General features: G+C 37.4%; 1 protein-coding gene across 6 annotated transcripts in view; it reads left to right on the top strand.

The window, feature by feature from the left end:
* The window catches only part of BMPR1B (bone morphogenetic protein receptor type 1B), a 234,603-nt gene that overhangs the window by 15,565 nt on the left and 193,688 nt on the right, over positions 1–25,350 (top strand). For 3 of the 6 annotated variants that reach the window (XM_052682138.1, XM_052682134.1, XM_052682137.1), the window contains exon 1: positions 17,426–17,490. The exons of 2 other annotated variants lie outside the window; for them this stretch is intronic. The gene's annotated coding sequence lies outside the window, so the exon portion shown is untranslated. Of the gene's footprint in view, positions 1–17,425; positions 17,491–18,358; positions 18,582–25,350 lie in introns of those variants that run through there. One more of the 6 variants, XM_052682132.1, reaches the window with a different exon arrangement.

Here is a 25,350-nt window from a genome sequence, read left to right as displayed (position 1 = left end):
AACTTACTCTCACACCAGTGAAGTCCTTTACTGTTTCCTGCTTACTAGGTTTTCTAATAGTCTGTACTGTCAGGGAATGGTGTATGAGCTTATGCTTTTTATTTATGTCATTCTGTGTCATTGTACTGGTAACTAAAGCACTCTAGAATTTCTGTGTAATGTGTAGTGGGGAAAAGTCCCTTCTGATATCTCAGAATTATGATAATGATGAAGTGCCTCACTAAAAAACCTACCCAAATACAAGTCCTACTGCATTCGTGAGGTACTTTTAAATGGCATAGGAATTTTGAGAAACTACTTGTTCAACAGCATGTGGATATTTAACATAATCTATACTTCCAGACCCAGGTTAAAATTATCTTTGTGATTTTTGACTAGTTGTTTGAGAGCTACAAAACTAACCTGTTTAGATTTTTGGTTCTAGATGATGGTACTGTTATTTTTCCTACAATATGCAGAAATCACATCCCCTCCTTTACAATGTATTATCATGTAAGTTAATCTCCTTTAGCAGCAGCAAGCATTCTCATTATCTTGAAAAATGAGGGTTCTGACTCTTACACTGAATTCCTTTGGTTGCCAAAGCATATTTTTAAAAATTATTATTTAAGAATGATGTAAGATGCAGAGGTTAAACTGTGCCTTCCACAAGTTTATGGACCTCAACATCAAGTTAAGCTTAAGTTTCCTTCCATATTTGTGAAAAGTTCCACATGGAAGCTTTGCTCCACCAGAAACTACCTAGAGTAAATCCCCTTGTTTGAGGCTTCTGTTCCAATCTTTCCCCACAAGTGGATACAGAAGACTTTCTGGGTTGTTTCCCAGTTCTCTGCTTTTTCATCTGTCATATTGTTCCTTTCATAAAAGTAGCATATTTTGTCTCCTAAATGGTGAAAGCTTTTAGTGTTTTCTGTGTGAGAGGATGTTTTCAGATGCTGACCTGTGAAGCCATGAGGAACTTTTTGTGAACATCATCATCACTGATTCATACACAGTTTGGCATTGCTCTTAGGAAAAATGCAGTGTTTATGCTTTCTGCTACTTGTGCATTCCTCCTTTGATATGCTGGTAGACAGCAATTCAATGCCCTCTTTTGCTAAGGTATGTTAGCAAAGACAAGCAAAGCTTGTGTCTCTCTTTGTGTGTTTTGTGTTTTACTTCTTGATTGCTCCTCAGTGAATATAGATGCAGCATGATCACAAAAAGAACAAAGTGGGGAAGTGTGCAGTGGCATGTCCCTCTTTCTAGGGTCAAGAATCAAGCAGCTAGTGGACTTGTGCAGAGAAGGGCAAGGAATTGCAAAATGATTTGATGAATTTTGAATGTCTGATATCCTCAGTGCAGAGCCAAATTAGATTTGTGGTGTGACATTTTTTCATCCTTTCCTCTTCCTGCCAAGGTTAATTGGCCTGTGCATGTGTCTGTCCAGAAATTCCAGGAATCAGGATGGGACTCAAGTTATGTGGTGTGGCAGTGATCCTCGACCATGGGGGTGGCTCTGGTTAGCCTTCCCAGCTGAATATCACATCCTGCTTTCACAGTACCTACTTTTTCCCTCTAGTCAGCCTGAATCAGTGTTCTCCTTTTTCCATAGTTAGGAGCACATCTTATCTTGTGATCACTGTTCACTTTGTTGAGACTCAGGGAGATACTAGGCTGGATGCTACTGAGAACAAATCTGCAAGGGCAACTCAGTGTTGTAAAAACTCTCTTCCACTTGTTGATTTACTATAAGATGCCTTCAGGCATCTAGATGACCTGTATTACCATATACTTTCTCCCCATTGCAACACAGCCGTTCGGTCCAGCTTGCAAAGCGCACAGGGTCAGATCCACGGCTATGCCCACCTTCTGAACATATCTAAAGTGACTGTAAGCCAAACACAGACTAATTATAATGGAGTTACATGATATCTTAGTGTATGATGGAGTACTATGATGATATTGAACCTCTTAGACAATAGTTTTTGTGGTTCTCCTGTTCACATAACACTGCTTTGCAATCTGTTCCTCCTGCTTTGGTGAAGCAGAAGGGATGTCTAGGTGGGCATATTCCAATAGCAGAGGAGATGTGAGAAACACAGGAGTAGAGAGGGGCATGGATCAGTGGTGAATTGTTAATGTGTTATGGGTTTAGAAGTAGGATGCTTCTCCCAAGTTGTAAATGTGATATTGTACACTTTTAGCCAGAAAATTGAAATGCCTGTCACAGAATTGACAAAAAAGGACTGAGGGAGAAGAGGACACAAAACATGCCTATAATGGGAGAATCTGATATTTCTATTCTCACAATCTGTTTGCATTTTTCCCACCACTTCATTTTTTTTTCACCTTCCTTTTATTACTTTAATATTTTTCCTTTTTAAGATAGCACTTTGAATGTAAATAGAGGCAACAATACTTTCAACAGTTCAACAGTTCAATAGTTACAATAATACTTTCAATAGTTACAATAAAACTTTCAATAGTTACAACAATACTTTCATTGTGAAGCATCTTCCATCACACTTCCCTGCAGTGAAGTATAGCAGAAATTAATGCAAATAAGTCTTTGTCTGAATCCAGACTTGATTCAGCATATCTGCTGCTTTACCAGCACATACATTATTCATAGTTTACACGATACTTACTTGAAAGCAATATATGTAATACGTCATTATATCATACATAGAGCTCTGAAAACATGTCCTTTTATTATTCTACTTAGTAGTTCAGATTGTGATGTGCAAATATTTTTAAGTTGTGTGCCGAGGCAGTGAGCTCTTTGTTAGATCCAATTAGACTTTCTCCCTTCATAGAGTGTGAGGCTCTAAAGTGGTGTTATGCTTGGCCATAGACAAACTTAATCCAGTCAGCTGGAACTCTTAACATCAGCTTTCTGTGATCTGAAGGTATTGAGCCACTGATGTATGTTTACATTCAGCAAGTCTAGCATCCAGTGCAAGCAGCAATAGCCAAGCCACTTGTCTAGTGTAATGTGTGATATGTCAGTGCATTTCAAAATTACTGCATGCATACAAGCTAGTGTACAGTAATGCTTTCATCCACAAAACTGTCTATCTCCTCTCCTGGTAATGAACATGTATTTAAGAAATCCTTTTTTTTTTTTTTTTTTTTTTTTTTTTTTCTCTCCCGATTCTCTTCCACTGTAAATCAATGATTTCAAAATTTACTGATTGCCAACTACTTTGTTCATTTTAGTAAGGCTTATTATGAGGTTTAGTGTTAGAAAAGGATTGAGAAATTCAGCCTTAGGTCAGATGCTAAACACACCGGTACAGATAAAATAAAATACTTTCAAATATTACTGATTGCTTTTCTCTCAATGCATTCTTGTTCCACAAAGTAGGAACAAAGTTATTTGCTGTTGATTATTTTTCTTTAGTATGAATGGCAAATGTGTCTTAAATCTAATCGAAGTTTTGCTGGCTTTCCTGAGAGTTTATGCAAAGATCGGAATAGTTCCAGTAGGTCATGCTACAGAAAATTGCAGCATCAAAATGATTCTTTAGCCTTATCAGGCATGTAAATGATGCTTTAAAAAAAGATTTCCCATCTGTGCACATTTCTTTATCTTTCATTAAATCTGTTTTAACTTAATAGGGCCCCAAATGTTTTCATGTAGTCTTATTATCATCTTTTTGATAAAATGTTGCTTATCAGTGACTGGTAAGCAATCAGCTTCTTAGAAAATTCGCCTGAAGAAGTGAATTAAAAAGTAATACTTTCACTCTCCTGTGTTATGACATGCCACGTACTCAGTGCAATAGATGGCTGAGCTGCAGTCTCCACAGCCACCTGGTAAATATATCCCTGAGAAAATTTTCCAAAGACTATTGTAAGTGATACTGGTACACTTAACCAAACAGGCACCTAGGAAATAAATAGGACAGAAATTGTATAATGAAATTATATCTGTTCCAAATTAGACCCTTTAAAAACCTGCTACTTCTTTCAATAAATTTATTACTGACTCTTAGAGAAAATAAAACTCCCAGTGCGAAGAGAAGGAAAATGCAGATGGGCTCAGAGCAGTGCATCTTACCCCGGGTTTTTCTTTTCATTCCTCTTCCCAGGCAGTGGCCCAGAGTGAATTTTTCATGAGGGCAGGCTTCCCCCCAAAGTGTTTGGCCACCTCACAGTTCTCATTAATATCAGTCTGAATATTTAGATGCCTAAATAAAAGAGTTAGCTGCTTAATTTCCAGCACATGTTTTCAAACACTTTGGCCAGCATTTGTAAAGTGAGCCTTTGTTTTGCTGCCTAACTGCACTCTTCAAGCCTTATAAATCCACTTTGCGGTTGGAAATGGTATCTTAGTCTTGGCAAGGCAGCACATTCTCCTGACCTGTCTCAATGTGCAGTGGACTTCTGCAGCTGTTTATGCTGACTGGAGAACCCTGCTTATCCTCCTGATGCTTCAGACAGCTGTTGTGGAGAGAGGCCAAGTCCTGCCTCAAGAAGGAGTTCCTATTTATCTTGCAGGCCTGATTGTATGGCTATGGCATAAAAGAGCCATGAACGAGAGATAGGAATAGCCCTCTGAGGAACAGCTCAGTGGAAGATGTTGTAGAGAGGTGATGGCATTGTTCGGTTCTGCATCATGGAGCTTTGAAGGCATACTCAACAAAAGAAGATACAGTGCGTGTCTTTTTGTTCAGCATGGCACAATGGCTCTTGGCTGCAGAAGAGTTTCTAATCAGGTAGGGTCAACAGCTCCCTGCGGCTTTCGAAGGCCTTCCCTAGGTGTCATGAATGCATGAGAGCAGCTTGGTCAGAGTGCAGGGCTCCTGGGACCAAGCAAGGTCATTCTCCATTTCCAGTTCAGACCAATACAGAGTTTGTTTACCAGAAGTCAGACCCTATATCAAAGCTTAAGTTTTTCAAAGGTACACTTAGAAATAGCAAAAAAAAAAAAAAAAAAAAAAAAAAAGTTTTTCTTTTTTCCAACATAAAAGAGTTTTTGTACTACTACTGCTTTTATAGTTATTGAGGGAGAGTCTGAATCCTTGCTTTGATTTCACTTTTTCTTCTCCTGTGACTGTGAGTAGAGGAAATATTTTCCATTTCTGTGTCAATAGACTTGTTCCTACCCTGTATGCCATGCTTCAGATGCCCACCTGTGAAACTCAATGGCCACTTGCTTCTTCTTAAGAAAAGTGACTCTGCAATGGCTAACTCTTCCTCCAGAGCTGATGATGATGGGTCAGACTTGGATTGACAAGCGCTCAATTTTAGTCAAACTCCTTTCAATCCAAAAAAAGGTGAGGCAGACAATGTTGAACCAATGCCTGTGAATAAACCATCATCAGGTTGTTCCTGTTTTCTCCTGCTAGCTCTCAGAACAAGCCAAATGCTGAATGCTACATAACATGTATAGTGTTCCAACCCTTACCTTGGAAAGAAGTCTAAAAAAAATTGCAGGTACAGCCTCGTTTTAGTGAAATATGCAGAGACAAGCACATATTTAAATTTTCTGGATAGCTATGTCTGAATTGGATTCTTGGCAAACTTGTATAAATGGTACCAGTTATACCTCAGTTTTCCTTTTACGTTCTTAAGGATGATAGTATAGTAAAACACTGAGCATAATACATTTTATTTAGTGCCTAGCTAAAGTTTCAGCTTGTGGTAGTTCTTAACTTCGATTTAAGTGAGAATTTAAGGGCTTCCAAACAATTACTGAGAGCTGCAGTTGTAGAGTGAGGCACTTAGTTGTGTTCTGATGTATCGTACATTGATTTGTCCCTCAACTGAATTCCAGCAAGTTTTTTTGCCCTAAAAAAAAGGCAACAGTGGGAGATATTAATAAACGCTCTCAAATGTAACTGGTAAATGCATGTCAGAAGTGTGCAAACTGATCAAGCAGATGTTAATTTATATATCGTTGGTTGTGTCTTTTTGTTTGTGGATTTTGATACCTGCACACTCAAGAAGAATTTGCATGGTTAGTGTTGCTGAAAATATGCTCCTTTGAATTTCAAAAATAAGCTAATAAGCTTTTATGCTAACTTTTTTAGTCAGAACAATATAAGATGGTTCATTTTACTCTGTTAGCTAAAACATACATTTTTGTATTCCTTTAGGTAAATGAAATGTTGCACTCCATTATTTGAGTGTATATAGTTTAAACAAAGCACATTTTATATAAGGCTTGTTCAAGTATTGATTTTTATGAAGCCAAATTCTAGTATTATGCCAAAGCTAGTAGAAAAGTTACTAAGGCTGACAGCAACATAATTTTAGCCCTGCACCCATTCCTAACTAAAAATATTTGTGAAACTCAGCAATGAAAGTAAAGTGATGTGGGCCTTACTATAGGACAACGTAATTCTTCATTAAAAAAATTACAAAACAAAGCTTGTTAAAACATTCTACCTTATTTCTGTAAAACATCTGTTCATAAATCACTGTTATCAGGAGAATTTTTTGTCAGCTTTAATTCTTCCATAAAAAAAAAAATAAAAAAATTGACCTCATGTCCTGATAGTCTTGTCATGTATTGCATGATTGCATGATTGTCTTGTCATGTTCTCCTGCAAGTTTTTATTGTAATTTTTCAATGATAAAATGTGAAGTGATGTGCTAAAATTGTTAGAATCTGATTCGTAGTGCTCATACTTGAGCCATGTTTTTCTCTTGCTTTGTTCTTCGCTTTTCCAAGACTCACCAGACCCATATAATGCAATGCTTTGCTTTCTTTCAGACTTGCTGAAGATACACAAGCTATTCACTGCTTCACTCATCTCCTTCCTCACTGGTGCCTAGCATATAGCTATAATCTGATTTGTATTTGCAAAACTAACAGTAAGCTTTTTGTCTTGTGGCCAGGTTATTAAATATTTAAGGTGAACTCTCTGAACATAAAACACTCAGTTATTCAAACACTTTTGCATTTGACTTCCTTTGTTTAAATAATGGTTTATGTCTAGCACCATTTATTTAAACGTGACTGTGTAGGGCAGTGTGAATGGTAGAGGAATTCTTTAGGAAAGATTTATATGAGCAAAAGGCTAAATGCAAACTCATGGATAATCTTTGATCATACTGCTACTGATTTATTCATTAAATTAATGGATGATTATGGCTGATGAAGCTAATTGCACCTTACTAGTGACTATTTGTAGTCTTTTAAAATACCTGTTCTTCCTGCTTACTGTAATGTAGGCAGAAGTCCTCATTCAGGTTAAAGGTGGTCTGCACATCCTGCAGTGTTGTTTTCTCCTTTTCTGTGGCACTTTCTTCTAACTAAACATCTGCTAATAACTCCAGAGTTGGTCAGACTGCAATGCTTCAAGGACAGAACCAGTCTGCCAGATTTAACTGTACAGACTCTACAGAAACAACAAGTAATTTTTTAAAAGTGAGCATTACTTCAGTACTAGTGCATTTGCCCTCTGTTTATATTAATTGTTTTGTTTTAGAGAAAGCAGCAGACATTTTTTTCCTTCTTCTTTGAGCCTTCTTAAATCACTGAGATCTTAATTTGTAGGAGTCCCACAGAGTAATGTGGCTGATTAAAATAAGTAATAAGCATTTTATTTTGTATTGAGTGTAATTTTTGTTTTCAGTAGATTAGAAAGGTGCTATATAGGGGGAAGTGCTATAATAGGGTTTTGTTTGTTTGTTTTTGTGGTGTTTTTACAGCATTTTCTTGTACTAGTAAACACCAGGTTTTGCCTACCATTTTTTTGATGCTGCTTCTGTTTTTGATCACACTCCTAAATCTAAGGGTTAAAAGATATACTGGTACAAAGCTTTTAATTTTACCACAGCAAGAAAGAGGAAATCCATCTGTAACACTTTTAATTACATTTCAGTTTCCCTTGAGTTGCTTAATGTTTGATGACATTTTCAGGTTATATTACAATGTATATCATGTGATCAAGAGAGGAAGGGGAGGAGTGCTCTCCTTAGGAAGGGTGTAATATACTCTTCTGCGCAGTGTTGCACTGCAAGAAGTTTCGTGGAATTAGAAGATTGTAAGCAACTTGATTTGGTAGACCTGTAACATTGCTCTAGGGAAGATGATATTTTGCATGAACTTTTCCTGAAACAGATATACAAGTTGGAAAATATACCTCAAAGTCTCTGCAGCTTTGATTTATATGTGCTTCAAATTCTAAGAGCCAGCAACAGGTTATACAAAGATATCCTACTCTGCATCCGCTCATGTAGCTGAAGATGCTGCTGTTTTCATTGCTTTCTGCATAACTGGAGAGGTGATAGAACTGTTCTTTTCCTTTGGGTGTTCCCATATTCACCCTAAGTAAAACCAGAACAAACGGTTTATTGTTTGTTTCTATTTTTAATTTTTTTGTTGTCATTTTTATATTAGGTTCTGATACCACAGCTATTCAAGCTCATAGTAGCTTTGAGAGCATATGAGTGATCTCTCAGTTAAATGACAAAAGGATATGAATAGTTACTTTAATGCTTTGGACAGTGGAAAATAGTAGCAAGTGATGATGTCTTGAGGGCAGAGCTGGATTTTTGAGAGAATGTTTGCATCCCTAGTGTGATTGAATCCTTGTGCTGGATATTACTTCTATTAATAGTGGAGTGGTGGAGGTCTTCGGAGGTCTTTAAACAAAGGAGAGGAAAATCTGTGTTGAAGAGGAAAAACAGGGACACGCACCAAATAAGGTTGTTCACGCCGACATGTTCAGTACCTCTGAAAAAACCCAAGGCACAGAAATGGATGGAATTCTTCTCAGGCAGTATATAAATTTACAAGCCAGTTACTACCACATACTTCCCTCTTTCCTGAGCCTTCATGAAAAGAGGAAACACAGGCTGTGAAAGTTAACAAGAACCATTTGAAGGCCTCTTTCTTCCAAAGCAGAAGGGAAGAAAGAACACTTTGGTCTTTTCACATTGATTACCTTCATGTTACACGTTCAGGAAAGAGTACATTCCACCACATCTGCTTCAGTCTTGGTTGAGAAATAGACTTCAATTTTCCATTCCTGGAACTGTATTTTCCCTTTGGTTTACAGAATTTAGCTGCTTGCCACAGCCTAAGAACCCAGTCTGGCTCTGTTCATGTAAATATTATGCATGAGGCACCAACATACTGGTGCCATAACTGTCCAATAACACCTCTATAGAGCCACAGACATGTACACTGTAGTGTCTCAGATAAAATGCTCAAGGAATTTTCAATTAAAGTCTATTAAATATATGCAACTGCTCTGTTCCATGCATCTTTAACAGGACAAATCCTTGCTAACTTGTTAAAAGTTATAAGTTCTCTGCTCCTTTTATTCTCTTTTCACAGTCTCAAGTTTTTTTTTTGAATGCTTTCTTTTGAAAACTAAAGCTTAGATTCTTCCCCCTCTCCTCCCTTGTCATTTGTTTTGATATTCATAGTCTGTATTTTATTTTTTTTTTTTTTGCTTTTCTCTAGTTCATCCACTGACCACGCGTTCTTTCCTAAAAGTAGATGATTCTCAGTGTTTGATTTATTTCTCTAGGTGTTTACTCAGTGGACATAAAGCTATTGGAAAATTCAAATATGGAAACATTTCCTCTCAGTTTGAGCATTTATATTTTATCTGAGTAGGTTTTTTTAATAGTAGACCTTTGAGAGTTGGAATAAAAAGTCCAATAAAACAGATCAAAGAACCAACATTTATGAGAACTATATATTGAAAGAGACTTTTGAAATCTATTGTTTAAATTACTTTTCCTTTTGGGACAACTGCAAAAGTACTTAATAAGGTGGTTTAGAACAAGAGCTGGAAGGAAGTAAAAGAATTCTAAGTATTTTCTTACTTTCCACTTGTTATGAAGAGCAGTTCATTGCTCTGCCAAGTCTGCTTTCAGTTTGGTTGTTTAGTTCAGATAGAAGCCCCAGTAGTTTTCTGTCCAAAGAAAAATTTATGATACAAACAAAAAATTATTTCCATCTTGCAAATTTGTGTGTATGACTGTTCTATGTGTCCTAGCTTTAGTATTACCGAAAGTATCCCTACATCCATCTCAAGGCTGCACTTAAAGATATAGCATTATTTTTTAGGTCTGTAAATAGGGATATTAAGGAGAAAAAAACAGGTACACATTGGATTAGCAGTCTGCTATGGTTTGAAGAGAAAGGAGCGTTAGAATAGATTCAAAAAGCAAACAACAGTGAAAGAACAGACAGAACTTCTTGACTAAAAAAGATTATGAGATGTGCCAGAGTAGAGAATCTGCTAAGCTAGTAAGGTGGCTTTTCACTAACTGCTTATTTAAGGCTTTGGCCTTATTCTCATAGTTTAGACAGATGTCGTATAGCCTCCCCGCAGAGCATAAATGTAACCTTGCCCTGCCTGATGAGCAGACCCCTGTTCCACACCACTGGTGGGACCAAGTGAGGCAAGCTAGATGATCACAACAGTACCAGGCTCATTCTTGTACTGGCACAAGCTAAACCCAACTACAGAGAGGTTGTCCAGCATTTGTGAAAGTTAGCATGTCTTTTTCAGAAATGCCCAAATATTACTGAAAGGATACAGTGTGAACAATTCACACCTTAGATTCCGTGTTTTGTTTTGTTTTGTTTTTTAAAAAAGGTTTTCTTGAAGCCAAGTAGTCCAGTCACATCTTCCTGTCTGACAGAAAAGTCATCTGCCTGCGCTACAGGCAGACAAATTTCAGCCTCTTTTTGCGTGGTTTGTTTAGTTCTACGAGGTTATTCAACAAGAACTGACAGAACTGAGTCTGATTCCCATAAAAATGTTTTAAAAATAGATGTCTGAATTCCTTTGAACATCTTAATATTTGGGTGTACAGGATTTAGGTTTTGACACTCATTCTGCTCATTCCAATGAGACCTACCTTCCTTGTAAGGGAAATGCAAGCAGATTTACATGTGATCAGATAGAATTGATATTAAATAGTTTAATACTTTAAATATAAAAATCTCCATGTTTATTATATCATAATTAAGTAAAAAATGTGAGCAACCAGTTGTGGAAATTCACGCGCAGTGAAACTGAGTTTGTATGTGTTTTTGGTATCTTTTCTGTTTATTTACTTGTTTCTTTGTTTTAATGTTTTTGTGCTTGCAAGAGGAAGTCATTCTCTCAGTTTGTCTTGCTAGGCTATTTTTGCTTAGTAACTTTTTTTTTTCTTTGTGTTTTTTTCTGAGAGATGCTCTCTACTCCTTTAACACTCTTAAGACCTCCTCTGTCATTAGTTTGTATTCAGCTTTCCGGGGCATGAATGGCCAGATTTGTGTTCTCTCCTGAAGTACTTTAGCACAAACATTTTCCTCTCTCTGCTGGATATACCACTCCTGATAAGTGCTTAGATTATATTTGCCTTTGACACGTATAGATTATATTGGAAGATTACAATCAATGTGTTATCAACAAATATTGCCAACAAGATATTTTACCCCTAGAAATTTTCCTAGTTGATAAGTAACCTTATTTTCTGATATTTCCAGAAACAGTATTTTTTGCTATTGGACTTACATGCTCAGGCATCTCAAAGTAACCCATTAAACTCTATCATATTCTGTATGGCACTTCTACTTGTTGATCTTATCTCTAAGCTTTGTGTTATAAGCTGGTTTTGATAAGATACTTCTGGGTATTTTTCTTGCTAAGATCATTGATTGAGTTACCAAATGAAATGATTTTCTGAACAAATATTTGTAGAAGCCCAGTAATAATCTCAACATGTTGCATGCTTATTCTTTTTAAAACTCCATAGTCAATTAAGTCCATTCCTTTATACTGCTGATGTATACTTCAGGTTTCCCCTTTGTTTCTAGGTTCAATAAGAATTAGTCACATGATCATATGCTTTATTGAAGGCCAAATAAATGATTTCTACTAGAGATGCTCGTATTTAATATAGAAAAAGAAGTAAAATTTAAATGTTTTGTTTGTTTGTTTGTTTTTTGGAAATGCAGGTACAAGTTTATTCATCTGTATTTTTTACTTGCATCTCTTCAGTACTTTTTTTTTTTTTTTTTTTTTTTTTGTCTCCTCTGAATAATTGTCCTGGAGCCATGCATTTTGCTTAGATCAGACTTAGTGGACTCTTTCCAGATTACATTTTTTCTATCTTAAGTATAGGTATTATGTTTGCCATTTTTGATCAGATAGCACCATCCTCAGTATTGGAGAGCTATTAAAATATTTTCTTCACCACTTCCTGCTTTTTGTGTCAGGGTTTCCAGAACACTGGGATATGAATTATCTAGTCCTAAAATGAGTTTATTAAATTCTGTTGAATTGAGTAGTTACGCTGGTTGTGTTTATTTTCATGTCCATTAGCAGTAATGACAGTAATTAATCTCAAAGAATAAAGTGCAATTTTAATTTTATAAGATCCTAAATTAAAAACACCTATTTGGTAATTCACATTCTCCAGAAATCTTGGATATTGCCTGGTAAACATTCCTTAAAACTGCCTGTAGAACTCACTGGCCTGTTGCTGTTATCCAAGAAGCCATAAAAAGCACAAGCCAATTGACAATAAATGTACCATACGTTTCCCAGAAATTTAAAATCATGGGCTGAAGAGTCATTTGGCAGGAGAGTGGACATTTTCCTCTTTGGATTTTGATTTAAGTTTGGCTTGTGTTCATACTGTTGGCTTTTGACATTTCTTTAGTACATCAGAATGAAAATGGACACCTTGAAATCTTGTGTGGGGCATTTTTCTTTTCATGTATTTCTGTTCCAGCTCATCGGGAGTATTGCTGTCCTTCCCATTTCCTTTTGTCCTAAACTTAGGTCTTAGTGCTTCTGTGTTTTGCTGTCATCTCCTTTATAGTCTTTCCAGGCTCTTGCAGTCTTCCAGTCATTGCCCGAGTTCTTTTGCAGCTTTCTCATCTTTCCATTAGGGCCTGTGAATTACTGCAATTTTCTTTTGATGACTTAATGATTTGAAGTCCTTACTGCAGAAGTTCAGTTGCTAGTAGTGCTTCCTATTACATAACAGGATTGGGAACAGCAGAAAATGTGCAATGCTATTAGTGTACCAGCTGTCAGGGTATAGATGTGAAGGCTTAGAATGTTCCACACTTACACATGGAGAATGCCTTCTTTTCCCTTTTGGTGTGAAAGGAGGAAATAGTGCATTAGACCTGCCATTGAGGAGGTCTCTTTCAGTGCTGTGTTCCCATGAAAAGCCACGGTCAACCATTGCCTTGGCCAGAAATGTCCTCTCTGGGGTTACTCAAGTTACTGGCAGCATTGATTGGAGCCCTTTCTGTTTTAAAGCGTTGGGAGCTAGTTTATGGCTGGCTGTCTTTCTGGGTGGACAAGATGTGATTTAACACATACTTTTCATTGCAAGACCACCCAACTACGGTGCTCTGAGGGAGAGAGCTGTGGTGCTTGACCATGTTTTTATATGTTGTATTGATATGTATTGGCTGTGAGAGTATCTGGTTACACATTTGAGCACTCCCTGGTTGTTCTTTAATTGCTTCTGTTTTGCTCATGGATGCTTAATGTGTAATCTTGACTGCTATGCTGAACTCTTATTACTTAAGCTGTTGGGAACCTGTGCTCAGCATTAAATGCACAGCTGGTACAGCTGTGGCTACCTCACTCTGCCACTGTGGAAGCTGCTAGTCTCGCCAAGGAGCAAGCTTGCCAGAGCACTGACCTGTAAAGTGAGTTGCTTTAATATAGGGACCGAGGAAAGCACTCTAGCACATAGCTGCTCCAGTAGAGCTTGTGATGGTGTGAATGCAGTGCAGAAACCCTCTAATTCCCTCCCGTGCTGTGGGAGCTCTGTTTCTAATAAGGTTCGGTGAAAAGGTTTAGCAAGTGTGGAATGGAGTTACAAGGGTCTAAATTGACTGCTACGGGATCTTTTAGGTTAGCAGCTGTTTCTTGATCATCCAAACAAACCAAGCAGGCATTGATTGAGACAGCTCTAGTCCCTGATAGGGAAAAAACTTACCAGCAAGAGCCAGATCATTACCTCATGTAGTTGTACAGCTTGTTGTCTGACCTGGTATTGCTGCAGCAAACCAGAAAGTACTGGAACAGGGGCAAAACCGTGCTGGAACCTCTTATGCAATCTAATGAAAGTCTAAAGCAGCTATCCACTATACATATACTTCAAATGTATCTATACTATATGTAGCATACTCTATGCCAAATCAGGGGTGTTGTTCAATAAGAAAGCATGGGAAAAACATATGAGGAAAATGGATCAAGACAAGCCACTCTGGGCCAGGGTTTTTGCAGAGCAATTCTCTACCTTCAAGAAACCTAGCTTGACTATCTGTCCATCCAGGCATGTGGGTTTTGTCCACAGAACAAAAGCGCAGGACCTGCCAAAACCACAGGTTGAATTGCAACAGGCTGTTTTTTCTTTCTTCTAGCAGAGAAGGCGGCTGCTGGGGAACTGTCTGAAGAAAGTAGACTAATGGGCGAAACCAGTTAGGGATATGCAGGGATGTACTGCTCTTGCTTTTTTGATATGTATGTTTATGAAATGATGTGGCAATGTGGCATTTATTCTTATAGTGACAAAGTGACAAGCTTTACTTGTGTCTGCTTGTTGCTGTGGTTGGAGTGCAACCCCCATGCAGGAGTGTTCCTCCTAATTTTCTGAATTGATAATGCCAATCTCCCAATTTACTTTTGCAGCTGGATAGGAAACATGGTCCAAACTCTGTGATCCCCAAGCCTGTTGTGCATTGCCAGCATTGGTTTACAATAGGCAAGTTTTAAATTTACTATTTTACTGCCCACTTGGAGCCACTGTAGTTCCCAAACATTTTGAAGGAAAGCTGCTAGTTACCCTTTTGTAAAGCAAGCATCTTGGTTACAAGAACAGAGACTTGATCATGATTTGAAAAAAAAATAAAATAGGGGCACTGAAGCAATAGAACATGACCATGGACATAAGCCTTTATCTTAAGCTTTTGTTAGTCAGATTAAATTTCAAAACTGAGACCTGGTCTGGTAGAATATTTCCACTGAAGTGTTGTTTCTCAGATATTATTCCTGAGTTCTTGAGTTTCTTTTCGTGGGATGTGTTAACTTTCTGCCTACAGCAATCTCAGGAACCCTCTGATTTCCCTGCAAATATGTGTTGTTACCCAAGTGCTGCACATCTGTGAGACTATTCTGCTCTACTGGAGAATATGATTAGTCTTGGGTGTAGATGTCTTTCAGTTCTGTTTGCACTTTTTCTAAGGAAAACCTATTGATTGTAGTTAGTGTTCCATTCTGCAAACACTAAGCATATATATATATTTTTTTTATTAAGTCAAGGTCAGCAGAACTTGTAACATGAACTTTTTCGTAGCTACCTAATGGCTTATGTATTATGTAGAATTTTTTTAAAATGTCTTTTTTAATTTAAAATTATCTAATGCAGTTCTGCAGAAAGTTCTACATGGTATATTTAAAATGCTAGTGCCTGACTTGTATGGTTCAATTTCTTCTCTGACTTTGTTTTGAAGGAGTTTGTAAATAAAAATTTGCTTTGTTCATAGCAAGTGAGCATCCCTGCAAGGGCAGGAATATCTTCTACGTGGGGAATCATGAAACATACCTCATTTTTCTGCTAAATAGGCAATTTTACTTCCTAGGGTTGGCAATATACTTCTTAAAATATTCTGCAGGGTATTTACAACCTGCAATAGAGGGACAAAAGTTGTTTTTCTTTGAATCAGTTGAATCAATCTCCCTTTTTATTTTTTTAATATTTTGAAAGACATAACTATTTCATACAGTTCGTAATAAAGGTATGAGTAATTCTTCCTGTAATTTGGCAGAAATTATTTTTGGAGTAAACTTTCCACACCATAGGGGGCTTTCTTAGAAATTATGAGGCAGAACCTAATCCTGAAAGGTAAAAAAAAAATAAAAAATGTACTAAGTCTGGCTCTGGTTATTTTCCCTAAACAACTGTGAATAGAGGAGAATCTGCAGGAGAAGGGGTCTTTTTAATTTTTGTTCTCTGCGCAATTATTTGTTTTTATTCAGTCTTATTTCTGTTTATTCTTGTTTTTCTGAAAACAAGCAGAAACAAAAAAAAACCTACCCACCTTTACATGTGTAGCCATTTATGTGACTCTTGTGTCTACATTGCCTGTTAAGGTTCACTAGGATGCGTCGTGGGTCTTGGTCTTTGCCTAGAGGAACCTTGGGAGTCACTGCCATGCCTGTTCAGTCTTGGTGCCCAGATGCCCTGTATATAAGGTACAGGCAGTGAGGATGTAATTTGAATATAATCCCCTAGAAAGCTACTTGGAAATACTGTTGAATGAGACCATTGCTGGTAGTTTGAAGAGAATGGATAAAGTTGTGTTCCTCAGGAATTTTTATTTAAAATACTATTAGAACCTGCACTGTAATAATCTGAACATACAGTCCAACAAGAGGCAGATAGAATCCTTTGAGTAGGAAGAGGTGCTTAAAGGTTATCTTTTCTAATTCTCCTGCAGTGAATAGGGACATCTACAGCTAGATCAAGTTGCTCAGAGCCCCATCCAGCCTGGCCTTGATTGTGTCTGGGAATGGCACATCCATCACATCTCTGAGCAACCTGTTCTGGAGGTTCACTATGTTCACTATCATAAAAAACTTCTTCCTTATATCCAATCTAAATCTCCCTCTTCTAGTTTGAAATCTTTCCCCTTATCACAAAAGACCCTGCTAAAGAGTCTGTCATCTTCCTATAGCCCTTCTTTAGATACTGAAAGGCCACTATCAGGTCTCCCTGGAGTCTTCTTTTCCCCAAGCTGAACAGCTCCAGCTCTCTCAGCCTGTCCTCCTCATGGGGGAGGCATTCCATCTCTTGGATCATTTTTGTGGCCTTCCTCTGGACACTCCCCAATGGGTCCATGTCTCTCCTGTACTGAGGACTTTACATCTGGATGCAGTAGTCCAGGTGAGGCCTTACCAGCACAGAGTAGAGGGTCAGGATCACCTCCCTCACCCAGCTAGCCATGCTTCTTTGAATGCAGCCCAGGATATGATTGGGTTTCTGGGCCCTGAAGACACATTGCCATCTCATTTCCAGCTTATAGATTTATTCTTTCATTATTCTTTCTCCCAAGTAATAGACACACAAATAGTTTTTGGCTCTTAGAATCAGGAATTCTTTGAGTTTGTCTTCGTATATAGAAACTGAATTGCTGTTTTTCAGATTTTAGTGGACAACAATTTTATGTGAAGCAGAAAATTTGAGTGAGATGTATGCAAAGATAAACATCATCTGGAGATTTCAGAACACAATGTCTAATTCTATTTTGATGTGTCCAATGCAACCTCACAAATTCCCTCATTGCATTTGTATGGGAGCTGTTGATCACAGCTTGAACCTCTGATTGACCATCTGAGGCAAACAATGAGTCAGCCACAGGAGCACAGGTGAAGGCAATTCACCTGTGCTACCAGAAGGGGTGGAGTCTGTCCCCACCTCTCCTGGATTCCTTTTAAGTGCTGACTGCCGGTAAGGAAAGTTCACTTTCTGGAGATAGTTATTCATGGAGTTTATTGCATGTCTACAACATTGGTGAGCATTTTTCATTTATTATTTTTCATTGCAATAATCCTACTTAGCCTAACCTCTGTACATTTACTGATTGTATAACATTGGAGTAACTCCTAGTGACAGAAATTACCTAAGTAGAGAACATGTGTTTAGTCTCTTCAATGCTTTCTTGAGTAGCCAGATGCCTGTAACATGTCCTGTTGAAAACTTCTTTAATGGCTGAAAAAAATTATCACTGCATGTGGTGTCTGTAATGCCAATTTCTTAACTTAGAGTTTGTGTTCTTTTCCTTTCTCTATCTTTAGTAGCTCAGGGCAGCTTTGGAGCACCTGTGATTGGTGCCAACTGGCAGAGCAGAGCTGTAGCAAACTGAGCAGATACCTGCAGTGTGTTTACAGGTGGTGCTGATAAGGCTGATTGCACGCAATTCTCCTTAGAATCCAGCATAATGGTTGTGTCATACAGTTTGCTGAGGTGAAACAGAGGTTGAAAGGATATAACAGATTTTTTCTTTTCCTGCTCCAGTTTTAATTTGTTAGCACACCTGCAGATCTGGCATTTGTTTTGTTGTTTGCTTCTCCTCTTTTCAATATATATATAAATGGCTCACTGGAGGCAAGACTGCCTCCAGTTTTATTTCCAGCTAACTTCACTCTGTGCTGCTGCTTTTTTTCCATCCAGCCTCACCACTCCATCCTTTTTCTTCTCTCTTTAAGTAGTTTGCAAGAGGGAATTGGTGAATGCTGGTCTTGGAAATCTCTATAGAAAACAAGAATTTAACACACTATTCATTTGCAAGTTATTTTCAATGTCCAAACGTAAGGATAGATGTTTCAGAGCTGGTAAGAGGAACACAGTTTATTATTCCACAGGGACAAAACATGAAGAGCATGACATCTGGAAAGTTTGATAATATAAATATGAACAACTGGAAACAGATGGATAATGAGGGGCTCATCTCCTACTACATGTCTTCCTGCTTTAAGAAAATGCAAAGTCTGCTTTTACTACCTGGTAATATTTTTAAAAGGGCTTGCTGTATCACAGAGGAAGTTGATAATAAAGGAACAGAATTCTTCTGTTCCCTGTGGGGCTAGGATTTATTCACACAGGTGAGTAAGAGCATTGGGTCAAATGTTTCAAAATCAGTTACTTAACAACTAAGCTTTAGAAGAAATAACTTATAAAGATGATAAATGCACAGAAAGTGTTGTACCATTTGCATAACATCAGCTAAGTCAGGAGTTGCAGGGATCAGTAGAACTAATATTAATTATTATATAGTATTAATATTGATAATTACTCTTAAAGTAATTATACATAATATTGATGTATTAACATAACTACTCATAATTAGTAACATAATTGCTCTTGTAATTATTGTGTTAAATCCTTATCCATCCAAGTGAGAACTGATTAATGCTAATGACACCAGCCTAAGTGTCAAATTGGTAATAACTTCCTGGGGATGACTCCAAATGGTGTGCTGTGTTATTTGGAGGTGGCAATTTGAAGGTGAGATGACAGCCACAATTAAATTATCCCTTCACCTGCTTTAGTTAGACGTGTTCGTATTCAGGAATACTAATTGAAACAAACAAACACTAAAACCCTTCCATCTTATTTGCCCTCTTTTTCTAACCTTCCTTTCTACTGTCGGTAAATGCTGTCTGAGATCACTTCCTTGGTCACTTCTGCTTCTTAGCAAAAGCTTACTGGAGTGGCTGCCTGTGAGAATGCTATTAAAGAGTGTAGGTTTAAACACATGGGCTTTGCGTTTCCATAATGCTTGAGTACACAATGAGGTAACTCTGTAAGTGGAAGTTGCTTCATAAATCAAACCATATATTATTTGATGCTTTAAATATTCTGCAAAGAACCAAATTACAAGACATACAGATGAGCAAGTCTCTTCTGAAAAATGAAATCTAAGAAGATACCAGATGCTTGCTTTTATTGGATCCATTAAATTACCTTAGGAAATCTGGTTTTCTAATTGTAGGTTTTACAGGTGAAATCTGGAAAACAACTGGTGATCAGGGGATTTAAGATAAGTGGAGGCGAGCAGGTACAGCAGGTTTCTGTTTTCCTTTCTTAATCATATGCATTTTGAAAATACTAATACTTAACTAATCTCTAGAGCCCAAAAACATTCTTGGGTTTACACAGGGAGTTGCTGCAGGGGTACTGCCCTGTGTGTGGGTTGGAGGTGAGGGTGGACTGCTGCCTGCAGCTGACCAGGGCTGTTGTGCACTGCTGGGTCAGAAATGACGCTGCAGTGCGAAGAAAAGGTGCTTTTCTTGCTCTGTAGGAGTTCTGCAATACTTTGGCAAGGTCAAAAGTCAGTTTGATGCTTCTCGGTAACTTTGGATTTCCAAAGCACTAACAGCTATACCTAAGTGTTGAATTTACCTTTTTCCCGCCCCCTCTTGACGGTAATTGTAATTAGAATGAAAGTTACATAGCTAATCTGCGAGTGGTTATTTTCTTTGATTAGTTACACAATGTGAAGCAGACTAAGTGCTAGCTGTTGCAGATGCTGTTCTTGCAGAGGATACTTACATCACATACTGGATATGAGATAAGTCCATGATGTTTTATACTTGTTCTGGTACACAGGAACCTTGTGCAGAAAGCTGAAGCAATTGCTCTTGCTTACAGAGAATGCCTTGCCATTAGCAGTGCCAAGGGGCTGTTGTAAATGAATGGACTGGCAGTTTAAATTCTGCCTGCCAATTTCAACTATAGAAATCTCATGGTCAGTGTGTTCTCTAGTGGGCAGTTATTGAGCTATGTCAGGCTGTAAGTGACAAAAATAACAAGAGATGTTGTTCCCCGTCTTAAAGTATGCATCAGGATTATTCGCAAACAAAGCATATTAGTGTTGGTGGGCTTTTCTTAGGTACCGTTTTAGCTTTGAGTGTTGAAATGTTATTGTACGCTGACAGCTTATTTTGAGTGAAATATTCCTGTGAACCTTCAATGCAGGTAACATATTCAATCAAAACTAAGAGTTTGCTGAATCAGGACCTTAGTTTCTTTCTACTGAGCAGCATAGAGATTTCACAAGTAGGTTTGTTTTGGCACCTTTTCATTAGATCCTGTTGAAAACAACAGGTGTGTGCTGTCACACTTTCCTTCAGCGAAAAATAAAGTAAAATTTGACTATGCATACTTTTTTCAGATTGTTTTTAACAAATGTCTCAAAAGTATTGAACAGCTTTATTTAGACTAGTGTTTATTTCTTATCAAATGTAAGTTTCCAAAACTTACATTCAAACATATCAATTGTATGCTATTTTATTTTATGCAAATTTACAAGATGCTTTATTCTTTAATAAAAATAACATTATTTACTTATTATGTACAGGTACATTATGAGGGAAGTCTGCGTCCACCCTGATTCCATTTAAGCCTTTTGCTTTTAACACATGGCTCTATCTTCTAAAATACATTTATCTTTAGAGGTGTTGAGTGATGCTTAAGAAGAAAAATGTTTAGAATGCTTCAGTGATTGACACCATCCGCTTGACTACAGCTGATCTTTTACAAACCCTGGCTATGAATATGTCAGTGTTGAGCAAAGGTAGTTTGGCTCTGTGAAGCAGAAAAAAAACCTCAAGCTTACTGCGGGGAAACTTGATGTTTAAAGTTAGGCTGCTTCTGGCATTCCTGTTGTAAAACAGCGGAACTTGACTTGTCAGTAAGCAAAATGTTCAAGCCTGGCTCATTTGCATCTTTGTAAAAGGTGACCAATTTCAGTATCAAAACAAAGAAATTGCTGATGCAAAAAGTTGAACTCCTTCTCCAGACACTAGGGAAGGGGAAGGAACCGAAAAGACAGACATGCATTTGGGACAGCATCTGGTGTTTTGCATCACTGAGCTGTGATTATGACAGTAATGAGTAGTATCCTTTGGAAAGAAAACATACATAGGTCACTCTGAAAGTAATGCCTCATATTGATTTTGATGAAGACTAACAACTACAAAGAGCAAAATAACACAACAGAGTAAGTTCTCAGCTACAGAACACTGGTTTTCAACATAATCACTACTATTAGCCACAGATGAATTGATCGACATGTTCTTCATTTTGTGCTGTGACATCTATGTATGGCCATCTGGAATGTTGCTTGCCTTTCGCATTGCTGTTGTTATTGCTGAAATGCACCACCCACCACCTTGCTGTGCTGGCATCCACTGTTTGGTCTCCATAAATGCTCAGCTAGCAGCAGTAAGTGTCAGTGCTATTTTTTCCACATGGAGGAATTCAGTGACACACCTTTACTTCATACATGCTCCTATGCTGTTTTGCCCCTCTGCTGTCATCTGTCACATGGCTAGAAAATGTAACAACATTAGTGAGAAGGTTCAACCTCTCCTGACATATGACCAGTATCTGCCTCTGATGATGTGGGCCAGCATAATGAAATAGGAGGCATTACTTTTGGAGCAGCCTCATAATTAATAGTAAGATATAATGACCCAAATGCTAAGTATAAAAAAAGATATTGGTTCCTTTGTAGTGAAGACAGTATGTGAGTACTGTTAGTCCGTGTGTAATGCTTGTCCCATAGGACAGAAAGGTCAGAGAGACTTTGGACTTCTCTACTGCTTCCATGAAGTGTGGAACATCTTCTGAACTGGAAGTAAAGATTTGATATTTTAATTCCATCTCCATCCTCTAAGTGTTATCAATATAAACTGAACTAAGTGAGAAGCAGTCAGAAAACTAGTTTGAGCAGCAAAAAACTTATATCTAATCTTGAATAATTTGTATTTTACCTTGAAGAAGATGCTTAGGAAATCCTTTTAAGATGTTCCCTGATCTCTTCGTAGCTTTGGATGTGGAAAGATCAGGATGGTTAGGAATAGTGTCTGAAACATAAAACATCCTGACCTTTGCACTAGGTTGTCTATTTAATGCTTGCCTTCTTTACAGATGCCTATTTCGATCTTTTGGCCATCTGTGTTGACGAGTGAGATGTTAATGCAACCCTGGAGAAAAATTACCAAGCAAAGGACCACTTTGGGAGAATTCTAAAAATATTTAAAACCCAGTTAGGGTGGCTTTGAGGCTTTTTTTTTTCCCTTAGGAAACTTGAAAGTTTTAAAAAAAAAAAAAAAAAAAAAAAAAAAAAGAATAGCAGAAAAGCTCGTGTAAAGCAAAATTCTTTATTCATTACCTGTGGTCGTTCCAATTTAGATTTATTTTGGCTCTATAGTGGTCAGTGTTAAATTCTTTGTCATTGAAATGCTCTTTCTGCATTTTTATATTGTCTTTGTATATTTTAGAGTACAGTGATTTCTTATACTTTTATATCTCATAAAATGGGATAAGCAGTGCATAAAATAAAGGTTTAGAGGAGAAGAACTATTTTAACTTAGAACACTGAACTGGTCACAGGAGCGTTGGTGTTTCTGCTATATTTATTTCCCTTCTTTCCCCATTCCTTGGCTGCATAGATGGCCTGCACTATAAAATTCAGCAAAGCAATTATCCTGGTTACATATCAGACAACTGAATTCATGTTTCATGAACAGCTATAATTCTACTATTTATTATTTTGAGAGTTTAATGTGTGTATATAAATATATTGTCCCTTTCATGAGCTTTTGATGTTGCATATTTTTTTAACCAAAATTTTAGAATTTGCTTGCCAGATTTCATCAATTGCACTATTTGCAATGAGTAGTGAAGTAGTTGTTTTCCAATACACAGAATTTGAATTGATGCCCACGACCTTCATTATGAAAAACTTCTACCAGTGCTTTCACATCAAAAACCAAAGACAGGCCATGGTTGAACAAAATCAGAGACTTATTAATAATGACAAGAAATAGACTTTTATTTAGGTGTCTTATAAATTAGTGGTGGCAAATTAATGCAGTTGACTGTTTTGTTGAATGTATGCTGCATATGGTAGCCATGCAAATTTAATGGAAAAAAGGAGAATAAAACTCCATAGGTAAGATATAAGTTTTACTCATTATGTGTTATCTGCTTGAATTCTTGCCTGTTCTGAATGCTCACTTCTTCTCAGCCTCTCCCCATTGTATTTCAGTTTTCCTAAGAGCATAATTTATCTAAACAGGTGTATGTCACAACATTGTATAGTTTGTGGGTTCTCCTTCCATCTTTAAAAATGATGGAGCAATGTCTACAGCTGTAACTATGATTTTATGATAGAGTTATAGAATTATCAAGGTTGGAAAAGACCTCCAAAATCATCCAGTCCAACTGTCCACCTGTCAGCAATATTTCCCACTCGTCCATGTCCCTCAGTAAAACATCTAAACATTTCTTGAACACCTCCAGTGTTGGTGACTCCACCACCTCCCTGGACAGACTGTTCCAGCACCTGACCACAAAAAGGAGAGGAAGTATTTCCTAATGTCCAACCTGAATCTCCCCTGGAGCAACTTGAGGCCATTCCCCCTAGTTCTGTTGCTAGTTACATGGGGGAAGTGGCCAACACCCACCTCACTGCAACTTCCCTTCAAGTAGTTGTAGGGAGCAATAAGGTCACCCCTGAGACTCCTCTTTTCCAGACTAAATAATCCTAGTTCATTCAGCCACTTCTCATAAGGCTTGAGCAATGATTTTTGTTGCGAGACAAGTCACATTGGCAAGCCTTCAATTCTCTGGGACCTCTCTGGTTGACCAGAATGCTGATAGGTGATGGAAAGTGGCTTGGCTATCGCCTCCACCAGCTGCCTCAGCGTTGGGTGGATCCTATCTGGCCCCATGGACTTGTGACAGTCCAGGTGGAGTAGATGATGCTTTCTTTGAATGAACTTGAAGAGGAAGCTCATGATTCTGTTTTAATCACTTATTAAACCTCAATGATTATGCTTCCTGGCCTGAATTGTGCAGGCTGTGAATAGCTTTTCGATTTGACATGCGCTTTGCATACAATTGAATATAAGTAGTAAAGGAGAAATTCTTTGCAATAATCAAACTCCAAGAAGTATTTGAGAAAAATAAATGCTTTCTGTCATAGATTTCCAAATTTTACCCAAGTCTTGCAGATATAATTATGGTTTAGGAGACATTTTAAGTGCTAGTTGAACCTTTAACCTGTGTTTCCTCTGGAATAGTTACTGGATGTGAAAATGGCCAAATGAAATGCGTATTCTTAGAGATTAATCAAAGTAGTTAAGCTACTGTTACCTTATGCTTAATTTATATTGTATGCATAGTTACAAACAGACTGTAACAGCATGTGGGTTTTTTCCTTTTTTTTTTTTTTTTCATACTTGTTGAAGTGTTGTCTTATGTTTTTTACTTGCTATATTATGTGAACTGCTTAAAAAAGCCTTTTAGAGCCTAGCAGGTAGTTGAATTTCAGACTGGCTCAGTGTAAAACAAAACAGTAGTCTTTGAAGCTCCATAATTTTTTTTCTGAAAATAACAGTAGTGGAATTGATTCCATCACCTTCTAAGGAAACAAGTTGAAAGAGAAATGTCTGGACTACTAACCAAGACATCAAATGTATTCTGAAAGCATTTGAAATCAAGCTAGAGTCAGCCATAGTGGAGATAGGGAAAGCTAATATAAATCATTTCTCAGTCTGCACTGCCAAAGTTGATTGAAAACTTAAAAATAAAGACTGTAAGTATGGAGCAAAGTAGAGCATTTAACTTTATTTAAAGAATGTTAATAATACTGGTGTCTTTAAGTAAAGCATTTAAGTGAGCTGTCTTTTAAAACTGGTTTGATATTTTCAAAAGTAAATAATGCATTGTCTTTCTGGCATCTTCAGTTCTGATCTGTGAAGAAAAACATATTGGCCTCAATCTCAGAAAATAGATTACCAGAAAAACTTATGTTTAGAAGTTGGGCAGAACTTGAAATCAGCTTATTAGACAATACTG

This window comes from Tympanuchus pallidicinctus, unplaced genomic scaffold (assembly GCF_026119805.1).
Source record: "Tympanuchus pallidicinctus isolate F22 unplaced genomic scaffold, pur_lepc_1.0 scaffold2, whole genome shotgun sequence".
NCBI lineage: Eukaryota > Metazoa > Chordata > Aves > Galliformes > Phasianidae > Tympanuchus > Tympanuchus pallidicinctus.
Note: the sequence above shows the minus strand (reverse complement) of the source record. Positions and strands in the feature narration are given on the sequence as shown.